The sequence below is a fragment of the Pituophis catenifer genome, unplaced genomic scaffold (assembly GCF_029215685.1).
Source record: "Pituophis catenifer annectens isolate HBS135680 unplaced genomic scaffold, rPitCat1.0.hap2 SCAF_8, whole genome shotgun sequence".
NCBI classification, from domain to species: Eukaryota; Metazoa; Chordata; class Lepidosauria; order Squamata; family Colubridae; genus Pituophis; species Pituophis catenifer.
Window position 1 is genome coordinate 82,046,406 of NW_027256888.1, and position 24,225 is coordinate 82,070,630.

At 44.3% G+C, this 24,225-nt stretch overlaps 1 long non-coding RNA gene across 1 annotated transcript; it reads left to right on the forward strand.

Moving 5' to 3' along the window:
* Nucleotides 1-8,713: 8,713 nt before the first annotated feature.
* LOC139320621 (uncharacterized) lies at nucleotides 8,714-23,974 on the forward strand. Its single transcript, XR_011600710.1, has 3 exons — nucleotides 8,714-8,849; nucleotides 19,111-19,256; nucleotides 23,895-23,974. It is a non-coding gene; the product is annotated as an uncharacterized lncRNA (long non-coding RNA).
* The last annotated feature ends 251 nt before the right edge of the window (nucleotides 23,975-24,225 follow it).

Genomic DNA, 24,225 nt, shown 5'->3' on the forward strand with positions numbered 1-24,225 from the left:
CAGTTAGAACTAATCCCACGTAGCTTTACGTTCCCCTATGACCCTGTCCTCTCCCCTCCTCCCTGGCCATGTCATAAATCACGTTCTCCAATGAACCACTTTGGCTGGCTGTGAAACCCAACACCCTCCTTCTGATTGCGGTCAGGAAGAATGTATGGGAATGCACTTCAGTTAGGGAAATCAATCAGCTCTATCAGTTCTCCCCTCCCTCCTGCTCATGGCAACTTGAAAGCTTTGCAAGTTGACACTCAAGGTAAAGCGTTCCAAACTCGATTGCAGAAAATATGACCTTCAGTAACAGAGTGTTCAATGCCTGGAATGCACTACCTGACTCTGTGGTTTCTCCCCCAAACCCCAAAAACTTTAACTTTAGACTGTCTACTGTTGACCTCACCCAGTGGTGGGATTCAACAACTGGTTCTTTGCCCTAATGACCAGCTGGGTAGGTGTGGCTTGGTGGTCATGTGACTGTCTGGGTGTGGCCAACTCAACCTCACGCATGTCGATGGGTGCTTCGCCTTAGCTGTTACAATGTAATAAGGGTTAACCAAAGAGGCAGTTTCTGTAAGCAGGGCAATAAAGATTAGGCTAGAAACAACACCAGAATGTTGTAATTCCTTACAGGATTAGCCCTGTAAAGTGGAAAAAAAACAAAAGGAGATTTCTTCCAACAACCGGTTCTCTGAACTGCTTAGAAAGTTAACAACCGGTTCTCCCGAATAGGTGCGAACTAGCTGAATCCCACCACTGACCTCACCCCATTCCTAAGTGGTCTGTAAGGGGCGTGCATAAGCGCACCAGCGTGCCTTCCGTCCCTGCCCTAATATTCCTTTTTACTGACTCTTTTCATGTATTCAAATTAAGTTTCTACTTTTACCTGTTATCTTATATATGCTTGACAAATAAATTTATGATTATGATTTCTAAAAGTTAGAAATCTTAGTTTCTACTTGGGGCAGAGAGCTGAGGCTCCGAGTTTCTGTCTTTAGAAACCTGTTTCTCCTTTAGGGAAAATATAATATTCTGCCTTTTTTAATATTTCCTAAAACATTTCATTCTTCTAAGAGGGGGTGGGGGCTAACTTTCTTCAGACTGGACAGCCATTTGTCTGCGATGCTGTAAGGTTTCTTGCCTGAGCAGGGGGGTTGGACTAGAAGACCTCTAAGGTCCCTTCCGACTCTGTTATTCTGTATTGGGACGAAGGGTGACGTGACAGCGGGGAGCAAATCCTTCGGCTGGGTGGTGGAGCCTCTTCCTGGGAGGGCCGGATGCTGCACGTGTCCCTTGGAAGGAAAACCCCTTCCAAGGTTAGCCAGTCAAGGCTACAAATTCGTGGGACTTTCTCCAAGCCAACTGGAAACAGGAAGAGAATTGGAAGCTAAAGAAGAAGAAGACAAAAACAAAAGAGAGAGAGAGAGAGAGAGAGAAGGAAGAAATGGACGGGAGAGAAAGTGGGGGGTGGGGATTTAGGAATGAATCAGTAAGCTTGGTGGAAGGACATTTAGAGGGAGGTCGGCGGGGGAGAGCAGAGGACAGGAGAAATGCTGCAGTATGATTACTATTACTATTATTATTTATCCGTTATTATTTTTCACTTCCCCCTTTTATTGGCTCTTCTTCTTCTCCTCCCCCTCTCTTTCTTCCTCCCCCTTCTCTCCCCCTTCTCCTCCTCCTTCTTCCGCTCCTCTTCTTCCTCCCCTCCCCCTCCTCCCTCCCCCTTTTTCTCCCTCTCCTCCTCCTCTTTCCTCCCCTCCCCCTCCTTCTCTCCCCTTTTTTCTCCTCCTCTTCTTCCTCTCCTTCCTTCCCCTCTTCCTTCTCTCCCCCTTCCTCCCCTTCCTCCTTTTCTTCCCCTCCCCCTCCTTCTCCCCTTTTTTTCTCCTCCTCTTCTTCCTCCCCTTCCTTCCCCTCCACTTCCTTCTCTCCCCCCTTCGTCCCCTTCCTCCTTTTTCTTCCCCTCCCCCTCCTCAACTCCCCCTTTTTCTCCTCCTCCTCTTCTTCCTCCCCCTCCTCTTCCTCCTTCTTCCCCTCTTCTTCCTCCCCTCCTCCCCTCCCCCTTTTTCTCCCTCTCCTCCTTCTCCTCTCCTCCTCCTCTTTCTTCCCCTCCCCCTCCTTCTCTCCCCCTTTTTCTCCCTCTCTCCCTTCTCCTCCCCTCCTCCTCTTTCCTTCCCTCCCCCTCCTTCTCTCCCCTTTTTTTTCTCCTCCTCTTTTTCCTCCCCTTCCTTCCCCTCCACTTCCTTCTCTCCCCCTTCCTCCTTTTTCTTCCCCTCCCCCTCCTCAACTCCCCCTTTTCCTCCTCCTTCTTCCCCTCTTCTTCCTCCCCTTTTTCTTCCTCCCCCTCCTTCTTCTCCTTTTTCCTCTTCCCTCCCTCTCTCTCCCTTATTCTCCTCCTCCTCCCCTTCCTCCCCCTCCTCTTCCTCCTCATTCTTTCCCCCCCTCCCCCCCCCTCTTCTGTTGTTTTGCATGCACACAGACTGCTTCTGTAGGGGAGATAAGTTCCTTGTTCTGTGTCTAACCACACTTGGCCAAATAAATAAAGTACAGAATATAAAAGGGAAAAAAAAGAGCAAGCCACAGGAGGAAAAAAAAAAAGAATCAAAGATAAAGGAGTCGAATTAAAACAAGTATGAATCAGGGGCATTCTGACTCCAGGGTTTATATTGTTTCCGTCCTCACCACTTTTGTTGAGAAAGAAAGAAACGGAGACAGCAAAAGTTTCAGGTCTATCTTTAGAAATAACACCAACATTCAGGAAACAAGAAACGGAAAAAAGCAAGAAGAGATTTTTTTAAAAAAAGGAGCTAAAACAAAGGAGCTGGCTCAGCAGAACACTGAAAACGAAGTAGGTGTCAAAAATTCATATGGCTGTATTATTATTATTATATTAGTCCATGCCTAAGACAGAACTAGAACTCACTGTCTCCCAGTGATTGGCCCAAAGTCTCCCAGCTGGCTTTCATACCTAAGGCAGGACTAGAACTCACTGTCTCCCAGTGATCTCCCAAAGTCACCCAGCCAGCTTTCATGCCTAAGGCAGGACTAGAACTCACCATCTCCCAGTGATCTCCCAAAGTCACCCAGTCAGTCTTCATGCCTAAGGCAGGACTAGAACTCACCATATCACAGTGATCTCCCAAAGTCACCCAGCCAGCTTTCATGCCTAAGGCAGGACTAGAACTCACTGTCTCCCAGTGATCTCCCAAAGTCACCCAGTCAGTCTTCATGCCTAAGGCAGGACTAGAACTCACCATATCCCAGTGATCTCCCAAAGTCACCCAGCCAGCTTTCATGCCTAAGGCAGGACTAGAACTTACTGTCTCCCAGTGATTGGCCCAAAGTCTCCCAGCTGGCTTTCATACCTAAGGCAGGACTAGAACTCACTGTCTCCCAGTGATCTCCCAAAGTCACCCAGCCAGCTTTCATGCCTAAGGCAGGACTAGAACTCACCATCTCCCAGTGATCTCCCAAAGTCACCCAGTCAGTCTTCATGCCTAAGGCAGGACTAGAACTCACCATCTCCCAGTGATCTCCCAAAGTCACCCAGCCAGCTTTCATGCCTAAGGCAGGACTAGAACTCACTGTCTCCCAGTGATCTCCCAAAGTCACCCAGTCAGTCTTCATGCCTAAGGCAGGACTAGAACTCACCATCTCCCAGTGATCTCCCAAAGTCACCCAGTCAGTCTTCATGCCTAAGGCAGGACTAGAACTCACCATATCACAGTGATCTCCCAAAGTCACCCAGCCAGCTTTCATGCCTAAGGCAGGACTAGAACTCACCATATCCCAGTGATCTCCCAAAGTCACCCAGCCAGCTTTCATGCCTAAAGTGGGACTAGAACTCACTGTCTCCCAGTGATTAGCCCAAAGTCACCCAGCTGGCTTTCATGCCTAAAGCAGGACTAGAACTTACTGTCTCCCAGTGATTGGCCCAAAGTCTCCCAGCCAGCTTTCATGCCTAAACTGGGTATTTATAGTTGACCAAAACATATTTACCAATGAGATTGCTCACAGGTTAATCATAAATAGAAAGAAAACAACAATCGACACTCTGTACCCATAAAGGAGGATATTTGTAGCTTAGGGTTGAACTGCTTAGGGTTCTTGATGATTCCGAGCTTGGTTATTTTCTTGCAGTCATTTCATGGCCCAAACGAAGTCGCATCATCAGTGCTAAAAGGCAGGCAGTTTGCTCTCTGCAAACCCTCCTCCCTTCTAGCACTGATGATATTAAATAGTTGGGTCACGAGACATCCGCAAGAAAACCACCAACCTCAGAGAGCACTCTGGTGTTGGGACTGTGTTGCCCTCCGCGCCTGCACCTGTCAAATGCAAACCACAGCTTTCCGCTGACTTGCTCTGGGTCTAAGTGACTTCCTCTTGAAGCCCAGACACTTTAACCCAGAATCAAGACAAGGTTGGGTGCCTCTTTACTAAGGAGGCAATGTTGTGGCCTGGCAGACTCCAGCTGTGCGTAGATGCTCACGGCCAAAATATATCACACTTTCGTTTCTTCCGGTCTTGCAGAAATCTCTCCGTTCCTCTTAGCCGTGCTTCGTTCCCCTTGCAGGTCTGCCTCGGTGGTCTGGGTTCAAGTCCAGCCAGCTGCTCAGCCGGTTCTTCTCCTGGCCTTAATCCTCTCTCCAGCTCAGCCTGCGTAATGGGACATCATGGCTGGCCAAAACCCATCTCCTTTTGTTTTAGCTTATTTGATGTTTTTATTCCGTCATCGTGTGGTGAGATGGGCGGCCCACAACTTTAAAAAAATAAAATAATAATAAAATAATAAAATAACGTAACATAATAACAAAACAAAACAAATAAAATAAAATATTTTGTATTACTAATCAAGCTTTGGGCCACTTGATAGGGAGATGGGCAGCATACAGGATTAAAATATAATAAGAAAACAAATAAATGCATCTATCTAACATCTGTATCTGTCTGTCTGTTTATCGATCCATCCATCCATCATCTATCATCTATCTATCTATCTATCTATCTATCTATCCATCTATCATCTATCCATCATCTATCAATATCTATCATCTATCTATCATCTATCAATATCTATCATCTATCATCTGTCTATCATCTCCATTTATCTATATCTATCTATCTATCCATCTATCATCTATCCATCATCTATCAATATCTATCATCTATCTATCATCTGTCTAACTATCTATCTATCCATTTATCTATATCTATCATCTCCATTTATCTATATTTATCTATCTATCTATCTATCTATCTATCTATCTATCTATCTATCTCCATCTCTCTCTTTCTATCATTCCATTTATCTATCTATCTATCTATCTATCTATCTATCTATCTATCTCCATCTCTCTCTCTCTCTCATCTCCATTTATCTATATCTATCTATCTATCTATCTATCTATCTATCTATCTATCATCTCCATTTATCTATATCTATCTATCTATCTATCTATCTATCTATCTATCTATCTATCTATCTCCATCTCTCTTTCTATCATTCCATTTATCTATCTATCTATCTATCTATCTATCTCCATCTCTCTCTCTCTCTCTCATCTCCATTTATCTATATCTATCTATCTATCTATCTATCTATCTATCTATCTATCTATCATCTCCATTTATCTATATCTATCTATCTATCTATCTATCTATCTATCTATCTATCTATCATCTCCATTTATCTATATTTATCTATCTATCTATCTATCTATCTCCATCTCTCTTTCTATCATTCCATTTATCTATCTATCTATCTATCTATCTATCTATCTATCTATCTATCATCATCATCATCTATCTCTGTCTGTCTGTCTGTCTATCTATCTATCTATCATCTAATTATCTATCTATCTATCTATCTATCTATCTATCTATCTATCTATCTATCATCTATCTATCTATCTATCTATCTCCATCTCTCTCTCTCTCTCTCATCTCCATTTATCTATATCTATCTATCTATCTATCTATCTATGCTCTCTCTCTCTCTCTCCCCCTCCCCCTCCCTCTCTCCCTCCCTCCTACTCTCTCTCTCTCTCTTGCAGAATTAGGCAAATGAGCTTCTTCAGGCCAGTCCGATTTTTTTGAGGAACTGAAAGGTTTCAAAAGAATTCAAGTTAGTGGGAAAATATTTTCCTATTTGGGCCAAAGGTTACTGTTGAGTACGCTTGAAAAAGTGATTTTTGCTTTAAATTGGCTAAAATTGCATTTTACCCATCTCTGCATGCTTGGTTCCAGAAACCACCATACTGAATCATTTTTTTAAAATTAAAAACAATGACAACAATGAAAAATCAAAACAATTAAAATTAACATTTATTTGTATTCATCTCTTTCGTTCCTATCCATGTTTATATTTATACCTGCTATCTTGTACATGTTTGACAAACTAATAAATACAAATACAAATTTTGTTCGGGTGCATACTTTGAACACTTCCTGCATTCCTCGTTAACTTTTACTCTTTCCGTCAGTGTCTCTTCCAACTTAGTAATTTTCAAACTTGGCCATTTTAAGATGTGCGGCCTTCAACTCCCAGAATCCCCCAGCCAGCCAAGCAAAAAGGGAGGGGAATTCAAGTGAAGAGGAGCATGAAGGAAGATGAACGAGAATAGTGGTAGCTCAGGATTGAACTGTGGGGTCCTTGGCGCTCTCTCAGCCTGGTGGTTTCCTTGTAGACATTTCACGACCCAACTAGGTAACATCATCAGTGGTAGAAAGAAGAGAGGGTTGGGGGAGGAGGAGGAGGAGGACTGAGGGGGTCTTTGGTGCTCTCTGAGCTTTCTGGCAGACGTTTCATTGCCCAGCTAGGGAATATTATCAGTGCTAGTGTTATGGAATGAAAGACTGAAAAACATTCCTGGGTCAGCCAGATACAGTTTATAGCGCAGGTTCAGAACCAGATTTGTACCTGAAATTCTGAACCCCGGATAGCTCTGATACGTTTCCAAGACAAAGGGTTTGGTGAGCACATGCATTTTTCCATATATGGTTAACATACACTTGTTATATGATAATTGACACTTCCTAATTACTAAACCATTATTGTCTAGTTTATAAGATTATCTTTAGCTAGACAACCTTCCTTAGTTCTGTAATTACTAATACGGGAGATTTATTGCTGTCCTTAGGCAATAAGTAACTCTTTGTAACATACATGTCCTTGTGTCTTTGACAGTGAGGCCCCTCAGATGTTTTCCATATGGCAGTCCTTTTGTGACAGCTACGCCTCATCAGAAGATATATTACCAATTAGCTGATTTTTAATATAATCTCCAAACAAGCACATTTCTCCCTTATAATAATGTGAATAGAGAAGGTCCTTTAGTGTTCATGTAACTGACCCTGTATGATTCTACTTTATTCACATTACTAGAAGAGAGTGGGATTTGTGGACAGGAGGAGGAGGAGGAAGAGGAGGAGGAGGAGGAGGAAGAGGAGGATGGAGAGGAGGAGGAGGAAGAGGAGGAGGAAGAAGAAGAAGAAGAAGAAGAGGATGGAGAGGAGGAGGAGGACTGTGGAGTTTCAAAGCTGTTGTTTTTTTGCAGACATCTCATTACCCTATTATGTAACATCATCAGTGCTAGAAGTAAATGGGGTTTGCGGAGAGAAGGAGGGGGGAAGGAAGGGAAGGAGGAGGGAGGGGGAAAGGAGGAGGAGGAGGACCCTGTGGGATCCTTGATGCTCTCTGAGCTTGGTGGCTTTCTTGCAAACATTTCATTACCCAACTAAGTAACATCTTCAGTGCTAGAAGGGAGTGAGATTTGCGGAAAGGAGGAGGAGAGGGAGGGGGAGGAGAAAGTCAGTGGGATCCTTTTTTTTTTTTTTTTAAATTTGATTTATATGCCGCCCTTCTCAGGGTGGCTTACAGTGCGTTAAGCTTGATGCTCTCTGAGCTTTTCTGTTTTCTTGCGAACATTTCATGACCCAGCTAGGTAACACAATCAATGCTGGAAGGGAATGGAGTTTGCAGAGAGGAGGAGGAGGAGGAAAAAGAGTGTGGGGTCCTCGGTGCTTTCTGAGCTCGGTGGTTTTCTTGCAGACATTTCCCGACCCAACTAGGTAACATCATCAGTGCCAGAAGAGATGTGCATTTTGCGCTCTGCTTATGCACAGGAGGGTTTCCTTACCAGTCTTGGCTGGGGGATGAAAGGAAGGAACCCCCAAGTATCCTCCCCAGTACCACTGAAGTAAAGCCCCGTCTGTATAAACGGAGAGCAAAAGCTCCTTTCTGGAGGAGAAACAGAGATTTTGCCGCCCCTCCTCCCATTCTTTTAGCCCTAGAGACACCCCACCCCTTCCTAAATCGACTCGGGGTTTTTTTCCAGGCAAGACAAAAAAAAGAAAAGGTAAAACTTCCCTCCAGTCAGAGCCGACCCGGAACGTCTCGAGGCAGAGCTCCCGGCCGCCGCTTGGAAGCCGATCAGCTGTTTTCACTTTCGCTTTCGCTTTCCTGGTGGTCTCTTTTCCGAAGCCTGCAATCAGCCCAGCTGCGAGTCTCCCAGCCGCCTCGTCCGGCTAAAGCGGGGCTCGGTTGGATAAGACCCACTTCGGACCCCCCCACCCTCCTCCTCCTCCTCCTATTTCTCCCCCCTCCTCCCCCCCTCCCCAAAGCCCGCCCCTCCCCCACCCTCCTGGCTCCACCTGGTCCTGCCCAGCCAGCCCCCCCCCCCCTCCCCGCCTCCGCCCGGGCTCAGCTGTTCCTTCTGCACCGGCCGTTTTGGGCGCTCCGACCGAATCCCACGGAGGAAGGAAGGAGCGCAAAAGGTCGGCCGCCGCGGCTCCGGAGCCCTCCGGGTGGCCGGGAACGGGGATTCCCGACAGAGACACGCCGGCCGGAGCTCCTGCAGGTATTTCGGACCCTTCTCCGCGTTCGCTGGAGGGCGGGGATGGGCAGGAGGGCTCGGATTTCTGCCCGGCGCAAAAGCCCGAAAGGCGACGCGCTTCTCCGCCGAGAGCCGCATCGCGTCTTCTAGCTCGCTCGGAAGGCTGGTGCGGAGTTACAGAGCGCTAGGGCTTGGAAGGGACCTCAGAGGGCTTCTAGTTCATCCCCTGCCCAAGGAAGGAGGTCCTCGGACCAGCCCAGGAAGTTTTGGCCAAGTCTTGGAGTTGAAACAGGTAAAGAGACTAGACTAGAAAAGACTAGGAGTAGAGATAGAGTAGAAAGGAAGGGAAGGGAAGGGAAGGGAAGGAAAAGGAAGAAAAGGGGAAGGGAAGGGAAGGAAAAAAGGGAAGGGAAGGGAAGGAAAGGAAAGAGGAGAGGAGAGGAGAGGAAAGAAAAAAGGAAGAAAAGGGGAAGGGAATTAGAAAAGGGAAGGAAGGAAAGGGAAGGGAAGGAAAGGAAAGAGGGAAGGAAAGGAAAGGAAAGAGGAGAGGAGAGGAAAGGAAAGAAAAAAGGAAGAAAAGGGGAAGGGAATTAGAAAAGGGAAGGAAGGAAAGGGAAGGGAAGGGAAGGAAAGGAAAGAGGGAAGGAAAGGAAAGGAAAGAGGAGAGGAGAGGAAAGGAAAGAAAAAAGGAAGAAAAGGGGAAGGGAATTAGAAAAGGGGAAGGGAAGGGAAGGGAAAAAGGGAAGGAAGGGAAGGGAAGGGAAGGAAAGAAAAAAAGGAAGAAAAGGGGAAGGGAATTAGAAAAGGGGAAGGGAAGGAAAAAAGGGAAGGAAGGAAAGAGGGAAGGAAAGGAAAGAGGAGAGGAGAGGAAAGGAAAGAGGAGAGGAAAGGAAAGAGGAGAGGAAAGGAAAGGAAAGGAAAGGAAAAAAGGAAGAAAAGGGGAAGGATTTGAAAAGGGGAAGGGAAGGGAATGAAAAAAGGGAAGGAAGGAAAGGGAAGGGAAGGAAGGAAAAAGGGAAGGAAGGGAAGGAAAGGAAAGGGAAAAAAGGAAGAAAAGGGGAAGGGGATTAGAAAAGGGGAAGGGAAGAGAATGAAAAAAGGGAAGGAAGGAACGGGAAGGGAAGGAAAAAGGGAAGTGGGGGAAGGGAAGGAAAGGGATGGGAAGGGAAGGGAAGGAAAAAGGGAAGGAAGGGAAGGAAAGGAAAGGAAAGGAAAGGAGGGAAAAGAAAGGAAAGTGATGGGAAGGGAAGGGAAGGAAAAAAGGGAAGGAAGGGAAGGAAAGGGAAGGAAAAGGGGAAGGGGTGGGAAGGGAAGGGAAGGAAAAAGGGAAGGAAGGGAAGGGAAGGGAAGGAAAGGAAAGGAAAGGAAAGGAAAGGAAAGGAAAGGAAAGGAAAGGAAAGGAAAGGAAAGGAAAGGAAAGGAAAGGAAAGAAAATAAAAGGAAAGGAAAGGAAAGGACAGTGATGGGAAGGGAAAGAAAAAGGGAAGAAAGGGAAGGAAATGAAAAGAAGGGAAAGGGGGGGAAAGGAAAGGAAAATGATGGGAAGGGAAAGGAAAGGAAAGGAAAGGAAAGGATAGGATAGGATAGGATAGGATAGGATAGGATAGGAGAATGGAATGGAATGGAATGGAATGGAATGGGATGAGATAGGATAGGATAGGATAGGATAATGAAGGATAGGATAGGATAGGATAGGATAGGATAGGATAGGATAGGATAGGATAGGATAGGATAGGATAGGATAGGATAGGATAGGATAGGATAGGATAGGATAGGATAGGATAGGATAGGATAGGATAGGATGCTGGAAGGGACCCTGGAGGTCTTCTAGTCCAGCCTCCTGCTCAAGCTAGCTGCTGTGTGTGACTTCACACAACCGATTGGGCAATAAACCCCTTTTGTGGATTCACACTTACCTACCTGAAAATATCAATCATTAAGTAATTTGGGCAAAGCAAAAAAGCATTTATTGAAGGGGGCAGGGAAGGCTTAAGTCTTTTTATGGGGCACAGATATAAATGAGGAGGCAAACTTTTGGTGTCTGTGATCTATCAGGAAGCAAGTGATCAAGCCACAAAAAGGCACTCATTGCAGGTAGTCCTCGACTTACGAACCAAGCCCAAAATGCCTGTCGCTAAGCGAGGTGCCTTTAAAGCGAGTTTTACCCCATTTTACGACCTTCCTTGCCACAGTCGTTAAGCGAATAATTGCAGTTGTTAAGTTAGCGACACGGTTGTTAAGTGAATCTGGCTTCCCCGTTGACTTGGCTCGTCAGAAGGTCGCAAAAGGGGATCACGCGACACGCACCCCGGGACACTACGACCGTCATAAATACGAGTCGGTTGCCGAAACTCACTTAGCAAGTGACCATGGGGCTGTCTGCAACGGTCGTTAAGTGTGAAAAACGGCCCGAAGTCATTTTTTTTTCCCAGCGTCTTTGGGATTTTGAACGGTCACTAAATGAACAGTCGTAAGTCAAGGACACGTGGGACTTGAACAATAGCAAAACATTCCAGGAGTGGCAAATTTTTGTTATTTCTTTCCAAGAATAATCTCTGCCTTTGTTAAAATTTAAAAGCATCCCATCACTTTCAGAAAAGGCTCTCTATTGTTTAGTGCTGAAATTCTCGCATATCAAGAAAAATGGCCTTGGCTAAAAAAATATATATTTTAAAAAAACTTGTTTTTCTGAAGTTAGAAAAGAGACCTGGATCACTCAGTGCAAAATACTAATTTCACCTTTTAAAATGTTAAATAAGGAAGCCCAAAGTTTGAGGCAGGGGTTGTGTGAAGAGAAGCTGGCAGCCAAACCCAGGATCTTAAAGGGCGATGCGATACAGGAAAGTCCTCGCCTTACGACCGCAGCGGAGCCCCAAATTTCCGTTGCTAAGGGAGAAATTCCTTAAGCGAGTGTTGCCCCCCATTGTTACGACTTTTCTTGCCACGGTCGTTCCGTGAATCGCTGCCAGGGTGAAATTAGTCACCCCGTTGTTAAGTGAGTAGGGCTTCCCCCCCCCCCTTGACGTTGCTTGTCGGAAGGTCGCAAAAGCGAATCATCGGATTTGATTCACGAGCGTGTTTCTAACTTCGCGATTCACTTAACTCACTTTCGTGGCCGGAAAGGTCTTAACCTGGGAGCCAAAATGCCTTTGACCAATGTCTCTCTTAGCGACGGAAATTTGGGGCTCGGTTGCGTCGTTAGTCGAGGACCACTTGAACTAAGAAAAATCTAGCCATTCTGAGCCAGCCTGCTGTTTTTTCGCTCTCGCTTGGTGAAAACAGGAGAGGGGAAGAAACTTTCACGCAGCTTCAAGGTTTTTCTCCCTGTGAAAATCTGATTTTTTTTTTTAATTTCATCCCAGAGTGGTGTGTCAGCCAGCCGGTCAAGGCCAGGTCTCCCAATCTCCTGACCACAGCAAGGCCATGTTGTCCTGCTGCCAGATGGCGATAAAACTGCTTTGTTTTGGGGTTTGGGGTTTGTGATGGTGACTTGAGAGCTACAGGTAGTTCTCGATTTACGACCGCAATTGAGCCCAACATTTCTGTTGTTGTGAGATTTATGTTTATAATGGAATGGAATGGAATAGAAATAGAATAGAATAGGAAATAGAAATAGAAATAGAATATAGAATATAGAATATAGAATACAGAATAGAGAATGTAGAATATAGAATATAGAATATAGAATATAGAATATAGAATATAGAATATAGAATATAGAATATAGAATATAGAATATAGAATACAGAATACAGAATACAGAATGGAATGGAAAATAGAATAAAATAGGAATAGAATAGAATAGAATAGAATAGAATAGAACAGAATACAATACAATACAATACGATACAATACAATACAATACAATACAATACAATACAATACAATACAATACAATACAATACAATACAATACTTTATTGTAACTTTGAATGTAAGCAGGTTTTGCCCAATTTTAAGACCTTAAAATCATTTGGCGTTGTGAAAACCAGCATAGAAAATAGAATAAAATAGAAATAATAGAAATAGAATATAGAATGGAATGGAATAGAAAATAGAATGAAATAGAAACAGAAACAGAAACAGAAACAGAAACAAGAATAGAATAGAATAGAATAGAATAGAATAGAATAGAATAGAATAGAATAGAATAGAATAGAATAGAATAGAATAGAATAATGAAGGATAGGATAGAATAGAATGGGAATGGGAATGGGAATGGAATGGAATGGAATAGAATAGAATAGAATAGAATAGAATAGAATAGAATAGAATAGAATAGAATAATGGGAATGGGAATGGGAATGGGAATGGGAATGGAATGGAATGGAATTGGGAATGGAAATGGAATGGAATGGAATGGAATGGAATGGAATAGAATAGAATAGAATAGAATGGGAATGGGAATGGGAATGGGAATGGAATAGAATAGAATAGAATAGAATAGAATAGAATAGAATAGAATAGAATAGAATAGAATAATGGATAGGATAGAATAGAATGGGAATGGGAATAGGAATGGGAATAGAATAGAATAGAATGGAATGGAATGGAATGGAATGGAATTGGGAATGGAAATGGAATAGAATGGAATAGAATGGAATAGAATGGGAATGGAATGGAATAGAATAGAATAGAATAGAATAGAATAGAATAGAATAGAATAGAATAGAATAGAATAGAATAGAAAATATGGAATGTAATGGAATAGAATAGAATAGAATAGAATAGAATAGAATAGAATAGAATAGAAAATATGGAATGGAATAGAATAGAATAGAATAGAATAGAATAGAATAGAATAGAATAGAATAGAATAGAATAGAATAGAATAGAATAGAATAGAATAGAAAATATGTAATGGAATGGAATGGAATGGAATGGAATGGAATAGAATAGAATAGAATAGAATAGAATAGAATAGAATAGAATAGAATAGAATAGAATAGAATAGAAAATATGGAATGGAATGGAATGGAAAATATGGAATGGAACGGAACGGAATGGAATAGAATAGAATAGAATAGAATAGAATAGAATAGAATAGAATAGAATAGAAAATATGGAATGGAATGGAATGGAATGGAATGGAATAGAATAGAATAGAATAGAATAGAATAGAATAGAATAGAATAGAATAGAATAGAATAGAATAGAATAGAAAATATGGAATGGAATGGGAATGGAATGGAATGGGAATGGAAGGGATGTGTAGGGTTATTATCTTGTTCATCTGTATGGTTTTCTGGAACTGCGCTTACACGTAATTGCAAACTTCAGCAAATCTCCGTGAGCCGTGTTCCCAGCATGTACAAGGACGCAGGATGAAACAAAGTATAACCTGTAACATTTGCTGCTATTCATTGTGTGTGCATACGTGCATAGTCACATGAAAACCATTGATGTAAATACTAACCAATTACTCTACCTTGGAGATTTGTTAACCAATAATGAAATAACACGTATAGTAGGTAAGAACTGAGAACCTAAGAAACTATATAAACTGTGTCGGATGCTCAATAAAATGGCTGTTGATTCTGCTATCCGAGGATGTTTCCCTTTCACTCATCTTCAGCCTCTGGGAACAAATGCAACAGGGATGGGAATGGGAATGGAATGGAATAGAATACTTTATTTTTATTTTTATTTTATTTATTACATTTCTATTCTTTATTGTAACTTCGAATGTAAGCAGGTTTCGCCCAATTTTAGGACCTTAAAATCATTGGGCGTTGTGAAAACCAGCCGCTGGCGTTAAAAAGGGAGAACTTTCCGGTGCTTGGATTCAAAAAGAAACAACGGGAAGTCAGATTTTAAAAAGTCAAAATAAGATACGCTGGATCCTCGTCGGATAGAGGAGAGATTTTGGTCACAAAATAAGACCCTGGCTGCCTACCGGAAGTTCTCCCAGCTGTTCATTTGCTGCAAATAGGAAACAGATCAGCTTAGACTCGCAGTGTTTCTCAACCTTGGTAGCTTGAAGATGGGTGGACTTCAACTCCCAGAATCCCCCAGCCAGCGGCACTCAGACAAAACGGCCATCAACGGGCACATAGAGATGGACCACATTTACACACCATTCAAAGTAGACAATCCAAAAGCTAAAAGATCACTACACTTCCTGGCCAGAACACGATGTTTGTTAAGCACTAAGACAGTGTTTCTCAACCTTGGTAGCTTGAAGATGGGTGGACTTCAACTCCCAGAATCCCCCAGCCAGCAGCGCTGGCTGGGGGATTCTGGGAGTTGAAGTCCACCCATCTTCAAGCTTCCAAGGTTGAGAAACGCTGGCTTAGACAGTCCCTGAGCTCACTTCCTGATATGTGTTCTCAACCTCAGCAATATTAAGCTGGGTGGACTTCAACTCCCAGAATGTCTAAGCCAGCATGTCTGGCTGGGGAATTCTGGGAGTTGCAGTCCACCCAGCTTAATGTTGCTACGGAGGGATGGATGGATGGGGAATTCTGGGAGTTGAAGTCCACCTGTCTTAACACTGCTGAGGATGGCTGGCTGGGGAATTCTGGAAGTTGTTTCCATCCAGATGAACGTTGCTGAAGATAGCTGTGCGAGGAATTCTGGGAGTTGAAGTCTTACCAGTTTTAACATTGCTGAGGAAGGCTGGCTGGGGAATTCTGGGAGCTGAAGTCCATCCAGCTTAACACTGCTACGGTTGACAAACTCTGGCTTGCTGTGCAATTGTGCACGCCGGAGGAACAAGGTTGCCATTTTTGATCGTTGCAACGAACAATTTGGTACTTTGCACAAGGCTGTCTTTATTAGCCACGAGATAGCCATCATTGTGATAGTGGGACACCTCCGTGGTTAGGAACTCTTCCAAACTACTGACTTGGCCCCTTCAACATAACCACAGCCACAACTCAATCAATGAGTGCCCACAGATGGGTTAGGTTCACCCCAGGAAGGAACAATCATTTACTGATATGGGCAGAACTGAGAAATGTTGTCTTTGTAACAGACTGGGATTCTGGCATTGCTGTGTTCATTACTGTTAGGAATATGAGTATTACCTAACTGGTTGGGTTGGCAATATATAAACCATCAATGTATGTTTGCAGTGAAAATGTATTGTATTGTATAGCTTTAAGACTGCTGTATTGCATCATACTGTGTCCTGATTGGTTAGCTCTGTTGCCAATGTCCTTAAGAGGGAGCTAGAAACATGGCTTGTTCTCTGATATCTCTTTCTGGTACTGTTAGGAAATCCAGAAGAACTCTTTACTGTGAATGACTAAGACAACTGGTAAGAAGACTTTGTTAATGGATTATGACTGTCGTTTTGGCTACCACCTGATTTATACGTGTATGACCTGGATTGTTTATTGGACTGTGCTTTACTTTTTCCTGAAAGTAAACTATAACACAACTCAGTGTAACTGTGTGGTGACTGTGCTTATTCATAACTACTCTCAACCGCTTTCACACCCTTGCTACTCAGGGGTTACTCTGTAAATTCCTTAACAATCACAGCTGACCACTTTTTTTTTTACCAAACCTGGTTTGTAGCAATTCATTCAAGACTGAAACCATGATGCACAGGTAGTCCTCGACTTACAACAGTTCATTTAGGGACCGTTCAAAGTTACAATTGCACTGAAAAAAGGGACTTACAGTATGTTATGACTGTTTTCACACTCAACGACTGTGACAGCATCCCCGTGGTCACGTGATCGAAATTTGATGCTTGCCAACTGATTCATATTAGCGACGGTTGCTGTGTCCCGACCTTCTGACCAACAAAGTCAAGGGGGAAGCCCGATTCACTTAACAACCAGGTTCCTAATTTATCAATTGCATGGATTCACTTAACGACGGTGGCAAGGAAAATGGGGCAAAGCTCACTTAATAAATGTCTCGCTTAACAACAGAAATTGTGGATTTCATTGTGGTCGTAAGTTGAGGACCGCCTGTTTTTTTTTTTGTGTGGTTTTTTTTTTTTTTTTGTTATACTGTTACTCAGCTTCGGATTAAAAGTTAAATACCGATAGTCCTCAACATACGGCAACAATGGAGCCCCACATTTCCTTTTTTTTTTTTTTTTTTAATTTTAAAAAGCAAAACTTTATTCATTCTTAAAAAAAACATTTAAAACATACAATCATAAGTCGTTTATTGTATATGTATATGCAAATTTGTTTCTTGATTAAGTTAACTTTTAACTTAAACCAAGCTTTTGTATGTTTTGTATGTTTTGGAGCCCCACATTTCCATTGCTAAGCAAGATATTTGCCAGGCGACCGTTGCCCTGTTTTTATGACCTGTTGTTGTGGCCCGTCAGCGGCCTGTGCAGCTAGTAGCTGATTCAGACAGTGAGGAGGCTGGTGTGGTGCTGCGCCAGCAGCCTGTGCAGCTGACACTCGAGTCGGACAGTGAGGAGGCTGGAGAAGATGTGGTGCCAGAGGCGGGGATTCAGCCAGGGCCTTCAGAACCTCCAGAAGCTCCCATAAGTGAAGAGGAATTAGAGGAGGAGCCTCTTCTCGATGCATGGACACGCAGAGCTGCCAAAAGGCAGGAGAGGCTCCTCAGGAGGAGGTCTCCTCGAGAGTAAGGCTTGGGGCTAATTGGCCACTCCCTTAGCCTATTTGGTGCGTTGCCAAAATCTCTACATTGAGCGTAGTAACTCAGTTGTGTAACTCACTCACACACCAGGCTAAGAACACCCCCCCCCCCCAGCATACCTGGACAACAAGACCCCAACCCTTAAAACATAAAAAATTCTGGCCTTAGATTTTTTATGGCCTCTCAGTTCTCGCTTCTCCTCCCCGGACCCACAATAGGAGTTAACAGGAATCTACAAGGAGCTTGTGTTCTGTTTATCTCCATCCCAGGAAAGTTGCTCTTTTGTTCTGACAATTTGCATTTCAGCTCCTGTGGCTTTAAGTCTTGTTTTTTTTTTTAAAAAAAAAATATAATTCAGTGCATCTTTGTTTTTTGTTTTTAGCTATCTGTCACCTTTTGGTAATTTCGATCTACTATTTGCAGCTGTTTGCTTGAGATTGTTGTCTCTATCTGTCTATCTATCTGTCTCCCTCTCTCTGTGTCTCTCTCTCTTCTCTCTGTCTCTCTCTCCCTCTCTCTGTGTCTGTCACTCCATCTCTGTCTCTCTTTGTCTCTCTCTCTCTCTGTCTGTCTCTTCTCTCTCCTTCTCTCTGTCTCTCTCTCTTCTGCCTGTCTGTCTCTTTCTTCCTCTCTCTTCTCTCTCTCCCTCTGTGTCTGTCGCTCCCTCTCTGTCTCTCTGTGTGTGTCTCTCTCTCTTCTATGTCTCTTTCTCTCCTCTCTTTCTCTCTCCCTCTCTCTCTTCTCTCTCTCTCCTTCTCTTTCTCTCTGTCTCTCTTTCTCTCTCCTCTCTCCTTCTCTGTCTCTGTCTCTCTCTCTTCTGCCTGTCTGTCTGTCTCTTTCTTCCTCTCTCTTCTCTCTCTCCCTCTCTCTGTCTGTCGCTCCCTCTCTGTTTCTCTGTGTGTCTCTCTCTCTTCTATGTCTCTTTCTCTCCTCTCTTTCTCTCTTCCTCTCTCTGTGTCTCTCTGTGTCTCTCTCTTCTCTCTCTCTTTCTTTCTTTCTCTCTCTTCTCTCTCTCCCTCTGTGTCTGTCGCTCCCTCTCTGTCTCTCTGTGTGTGTGTCTCTTCTCTCTCTCTTTCTTCCTCTCTTCTCTCTCTCTCCCTCTCTCCTTGTCTCTCTCTTTCTCTCTTCTCTCTCTTTCTCTTTCTCCCTCCCTCTTCTCTCGCTCCCTCTCTCTGTGTCTCTGTCTCTCTCTGTGTCTCTCTCTTCTGTGTTTCTCTCTTTCTCTCTCTCTCTCTCTCTCTTTCTCTTCCCTCTCTCTCTTCACGCTGCCTCCCTTTCTCTGTGTCTCTTCCTCTCTCTCTCTCTCTGTCTCTCTCTGATAAGCTAGTTGCATGCAGGGCTGAGAAAACATCCTGTCGTAAATATTTAGCTTATCAGTCTCTCTGTAGTAGGTAAAACCAAGGATCTTGACCAGCAGTATGGGCAAAAATTTGAAAGCCATAAAAGAACGAGGAATTCTCTTTCGGTTTTAACCCACAATTTCCTGAACAATTAATCAGTGGAACAACTTGCCTCCAGAAGTTGTGGATGCTCCATCCCTGGAGGCTTTTAAGAAGAGATTGGGCCGTCATTTATATGAAATGGTATAAGGTTTCCTACCTGAGCAGAGGGTTGGACTAGAAGACCTCCAAGGTCCCTTCCAACTCTGTCATTCTGTTATTTCTTGGGTTTTTTTTTTTTTTTTGACTCTCTTCTGTGTTTTCCTGCAGGAGAGAATCCCAGTGACAAGTGGCACCCGAGTCCAGTTTCGCCATGAAAAAAGTCAAATTCCTCTTGGCCGAGATCCACGATTTTACTTCGGAGGAGGCTCGGCAGCTGCTGCACAACAAATTTGTGGTTGTGATAGGGGACTCCAGTAAGTATTGCTAGGAATTGTGGGCCGAAATTGAGATCGCCAAAGCTTGGATACCCAGGTAATCCTCAATTTACAACCATTCGTTTAGTGATGAAGTTTGAAGTTACAAGGGCACTGGAAAAAGGGACTTATGACCGTTTTTCACACTTGCGACCATTGCCGCATCCCCCGTGGTCACGTGATCGAAATTCAGACGCGAACCCCTGCAGTTGTTAGATTAGTCACACGCTTGTTAAGTGAATCCGGTTTCCCCCATTAACAAGGTCACAAAAGGAGATCATATGACCTCGGGACGTTGCGACCATCATAAATACGAGTCGGCTGGCGAGGATCTGAATTTTGTATCACATGATCCTGGGGATGCTGCGACGGTCGTAAGTGTGAAACACGGTTGTAAATCCAGGGGTGAAATGCTACCGGTTGGCACAGGTTCGCATGAATCGGTAATAAAAAAAATGCTATAGGTTCGTCCGAACTGGTATTTCCGACGATCAGCTGTGCCCCGCGATTTATATTCTCTAGAAAGCAGGAAATCCTGCTTTCTAGTGAATATAAATTGCGCGACACAGCTGTTCCCTCCCCCTCGCTCTTCTACTTACCTTCTTAAACCTCCTTTTTCCACACGGAGTGCGTGTTTGGCACACACTGCACATGCACACACAGGGAACCAGTGGCAAACCTCAGGAGGATTTCACCACTATGTAAGTCCGCTTTTTTTCAGTGCCGTTGTAACTTTGGTCACTAAACGAACTGTTGTAAGTCAAGGACTACGCAAATCTACACTCAGGAAAAGTGTGTGTGTGTGTGGGTTTCTCCTTTACTCCTTAGGAAAAGATAAGTGTCCATAAATTGATTTGGAAAAATCAGAGAGAGATAACGAATTTTTCAGAGTATAAGACGCACCTACCTTTTTTGGTGAGGAAAAGAGGGGAAAAAAATCTGCCTCTGCCTCCCAGCAATTTTGCCTTGTTGCAGCAAACAGCCTATTTCAGTTTCATTTTCAGCACAGCATTGATTAGCACAAGGGAAAAAAAAAATCTGCTCCAGCAATTTACCTCTTTGCAGCAAGCAGCAGAGCCCTGCGCAAAACAGCTGAGAACAAATCAGCTGAGAGTCGGGAGGCCGATCCGATCAACTTGTGCTAATTAGGCTGTGCTGAAGCTGAAAGGAGCTGTTTCTTCTTGCTGCTTGCTTGCAAGGAGGTAAACTGCTGGGAGGCAGAGGCCAAAGGGTAGGGGCCAGTGGGTGGGTGGGGCTATATTCGGTGTATAAGACACACCTAAATTTTCACCCTCTTTTAGGGGGGGAAAAAGGTGCGTCTTATACTCTGAAAAATACGGTACTTCCTTTTTCCTGGCTCCTTGGATGTTTTTTTTGTTGAAGGGGGGCCAGGCGTAGAGATCGGTCATGCTAACCTGGCCTTTGGCATGCCGACATCAGGACCCATGTTAGCGCCAGCTGCATTTTGGCAAGGCGAGGCCAGGCTGCGAGGAATTTGTGCAAAAAAATAAAATAGAATTGCCCCCTCCTTCCTCACTTAGCCAGGCCGCTTCCTTCGCTTTTTGCTTGGCGCGGAAAAAAAACATCGATAGCTGGGAGCTGAGAACGGGCGGCTGAGCGACCTTGAATCCTTCCCAAACTCAGCCGCAGCCCCAAAAAATAAAATAAGATAAAATTAAAAGAATAAATAACAAGGTACTGTGTCTTATCAACTGAAGTAAAGTGAAGAAATGAAATAAAAGTACTGTGAAGTGAAACAAGTGAAGCGAAATGAAGAAATGAAATGAAATGAAATAATTAAAGTAAAATAAACAGGTACTGTCTCTAAACAGTACCTGTTTGTAGTTTGGGGTTTGTAGTTTTTAATATAAGGGCCAAATTTTTAATATATTTTAAACTGTTTTTTTAAATTTTATGGGTATATGTTGTTTTTATTTATTTATTTATTTATTTATTTATTTATTTATTTATTTATTTATTTATTAAATTTTTATACCGCCCCCTCTCCCGAAGGACTCGGGGCGGTGAACAGCCAAAATTCAAAACACACAATACAAATATTAAAATACTTTAAAACGAAATTAAATTATCTTTGGCTTCCCCAATTTAAAACCCCTTACCCATAAAATTCCCCAATTAAAAGATTTTTAACCCAGCCCGGCTTGCTGAAATAAAGAAGTCTTCAGGGCCCGGCAGAAGGTACGGAGGTCCGGGATTAGCCGTATCCCTGGGGGTAGCTCATTCCAGAGGGCGGGTGCCCCCACAGAGAAGGCTCTTCCCCGGGGGGGGCCGCCGGCCGACATTGCCTGACCGACGGCACCCTGAGGAGGCCCTCTCTGTGGGAGCGTGTTGGCTGGTGGGAGGTTATCGGAGGCAGAAGGTGGTCTCGTAAATAGCTGGGTCCTAAGCCATGGAGCGCTTTGAAGATGAGAACCAACACGTTGAAGCACACTCGGAAGACCACTGGAAGCCAATGCAGCTCACGCAGGAGAGGTGTTACGTGGGAGCGCCATGTCGCCCCCCATAAGTACCCCGCAGCTGCATTCTGCACCAGTTGGAGCCTCCGAGTGCTCCTCAAGGGGAGCCCCATGTAGAGAGCGTGTGCAGTCGTCGAGGCGGGGAAGTGACGAGGGCATGAGTGACCGTTGCATAGGGAGTCCCGATCCAGAAAGGGGCGCAACTGGTGTATCAGGCGAACCTGATAGAAAGCCCCCCTGGCCACGGCCATCATATGCTCTTCTAAAGACAGCCGTGCATCCAGGAGGACACCCAAGTTACGCGCCCTCTCCGTGGGGGGCCAATGTCTCGCCCCCAATAGTCAGCGATGGCACCAGCTGGCTATACCGGGACGCCAACAGCCACTCAGCCACTCAGTCTTGGCTGTACACTGCCCTGAGTCCTTCGGGAGAAGGGCGGTATAAAAGTTTAAATAAGTAAATAAACAAACAAATAAATAAATAAACAAACAAAAGTAAAGTGAAATGAAGAAATGAGATCAAATGAAATAAAATAAAATGAAAAGGTTCTGTCTCTAATCAAGCGAAGGGGTGAAGAAATAAAATGAATAAAACAAAACAAAACAAAATAAAAAGTTACTCTCTAAACAGGGAAGGTGAAGCGAAATGAAGAAATAATGAAATGGAATAAAATAAAATAATAAAATAAAATACGAGTCATTTTCCAAGCAGTTGAATTTTGATCAAGTGACTGTGAGTGATGCTGCAACGGTCGTAAGTGTGAAAAACAGTCATAAGTCGTTTTTTCCAGGGTCGTTATTTCAAACGGTCACTAAACGAACGGTTGTAAGTTGAGGGATACCTCTCCAGAATGCCTTCTCTAAGCACACCGCAATTAGTTTCTTTTCTTTTCTTTTTTTTTTTTGAAAATCACCACCTTAAGCAGAAGAATTCGGGGTGCGTTGTGTTGATTTTTCGGTATCCTCGGGAGGAGAAATGGCCAGTTGGGGACATTCTCCAGACGATGACCATGTTGTGGTCCTCTGGTGGCCTGTGGAGGTGACAGCAGAGTCGGACAGTGAGGAGGCTGGGGAGGAACATGGGCCAGTCCTGGAGTCTGGGGAACGCTCGGACGAGGGCTCTGCGTCGGAGGCAAAGAAAGGGCCATCTGTTGTGGCTCTGTTACCTGAGCCTGTGTCATCGGCAGGAGAGGACTCCGAGAGTGAAAGAGAGGAGTTGGCAAGGCCTCCCTCTCCAGGACCCTCCTCTCTGGCAATGCCTTCGGTGTCCGCCGAAGGGCAAGAGATAGGCCCGGGGCCAAGCACGTCCACGCAGCACAGATGGACAGTAATGAGGGAGATGAGTCTGGCTGGATCCTTGGCAGCATCGCAGAAGATAAGCGCATGCAACAGAAGACCATCTGGGAGGTATGTGCTGCCTCCGGAGCCTCCAGAGTCGGACCTCAGCGAGGCAGAGGAACAAGGGGAGCCTGTTCCCAGTGCGCGCATGCACAGAGCTGCCAGAAGGCAAGAACAGCTAAAACAAAAGGGATGACTCAGGAGTAAGGCTTGGAGATGATTTGGCCCTTCCCATAAGGCTTAAAAGAGGAGCAAAGGCACGTGGGCCTTTGCAGGAAGCAACGTTGTTAATTCTGTGCAGTTTAAAGCCTGAAGCTCTGTTTGATTCTGGACTCCGTGTGGCTTTGCCAATTAGATTTTTGGGCAGCGTGTCAAGGGGAGATAAAGGTGGGGTGATTATCGGCCTTATCCAGAAGGACTCTTTATACAACCTATTTTGGGACTCAGCTGTGAATGAACAGAATTCCCAGCTGTTGTAATAAAAGAGGTTTTTGGGACGACTCCTGTGTTTTACTGACTCAGGAAGCCGAGGCCAGAACAGACCACTTGACCAGATGACCAACGGAAGGGGGGGGGAAAAGGCGCCTGAATCAGCTTGCCTTCAGGCAGCCGTTTTTTTCAAACATGGCTCCTTTAAGAGGGGTGGAGTTTAACACCCAGAATTCCCCAGCCAGCCTTCTGGGTGTTTGAAGTCCAGCCCTCTTAAAGCATCAAGTTTAGAGGGGGGCGGGGGGAAGACTGCCTTAAAGAATATCCAGATCTACGCCTTTTTTTTTTTTTTGCATCTTGGTTTATGTTTGTTTGTTTCTTTTCCCACATTACAGACTATCGTGCAATATATAAAGATTTGGTCTACTTTCTGCAGAACGATGAGTTGGTCCCTATCAAAGAACTGAGGGAGAAGGTACTGTCTCTAATCACATTTGCGACTCTGGGTTTGAAAGGAGGGGTCCTTGAGGCTCCCCGAGCTTGGGGGTTTCCTTTCAGGTGTTTTACGACCCAACTAGGGAACATCATCAGTGCTAGAAGGGAGTGGGGTTTGCAGAGAAGAGGAGGAGGAGGAGGGAGGAGGGCTGTGGAGTCCTTGGTTCTGAGTTCCATTGTTTTCTTCCGTACGTTTCATTACCCAACTAGGTCTTATCACCAGGGTTATAA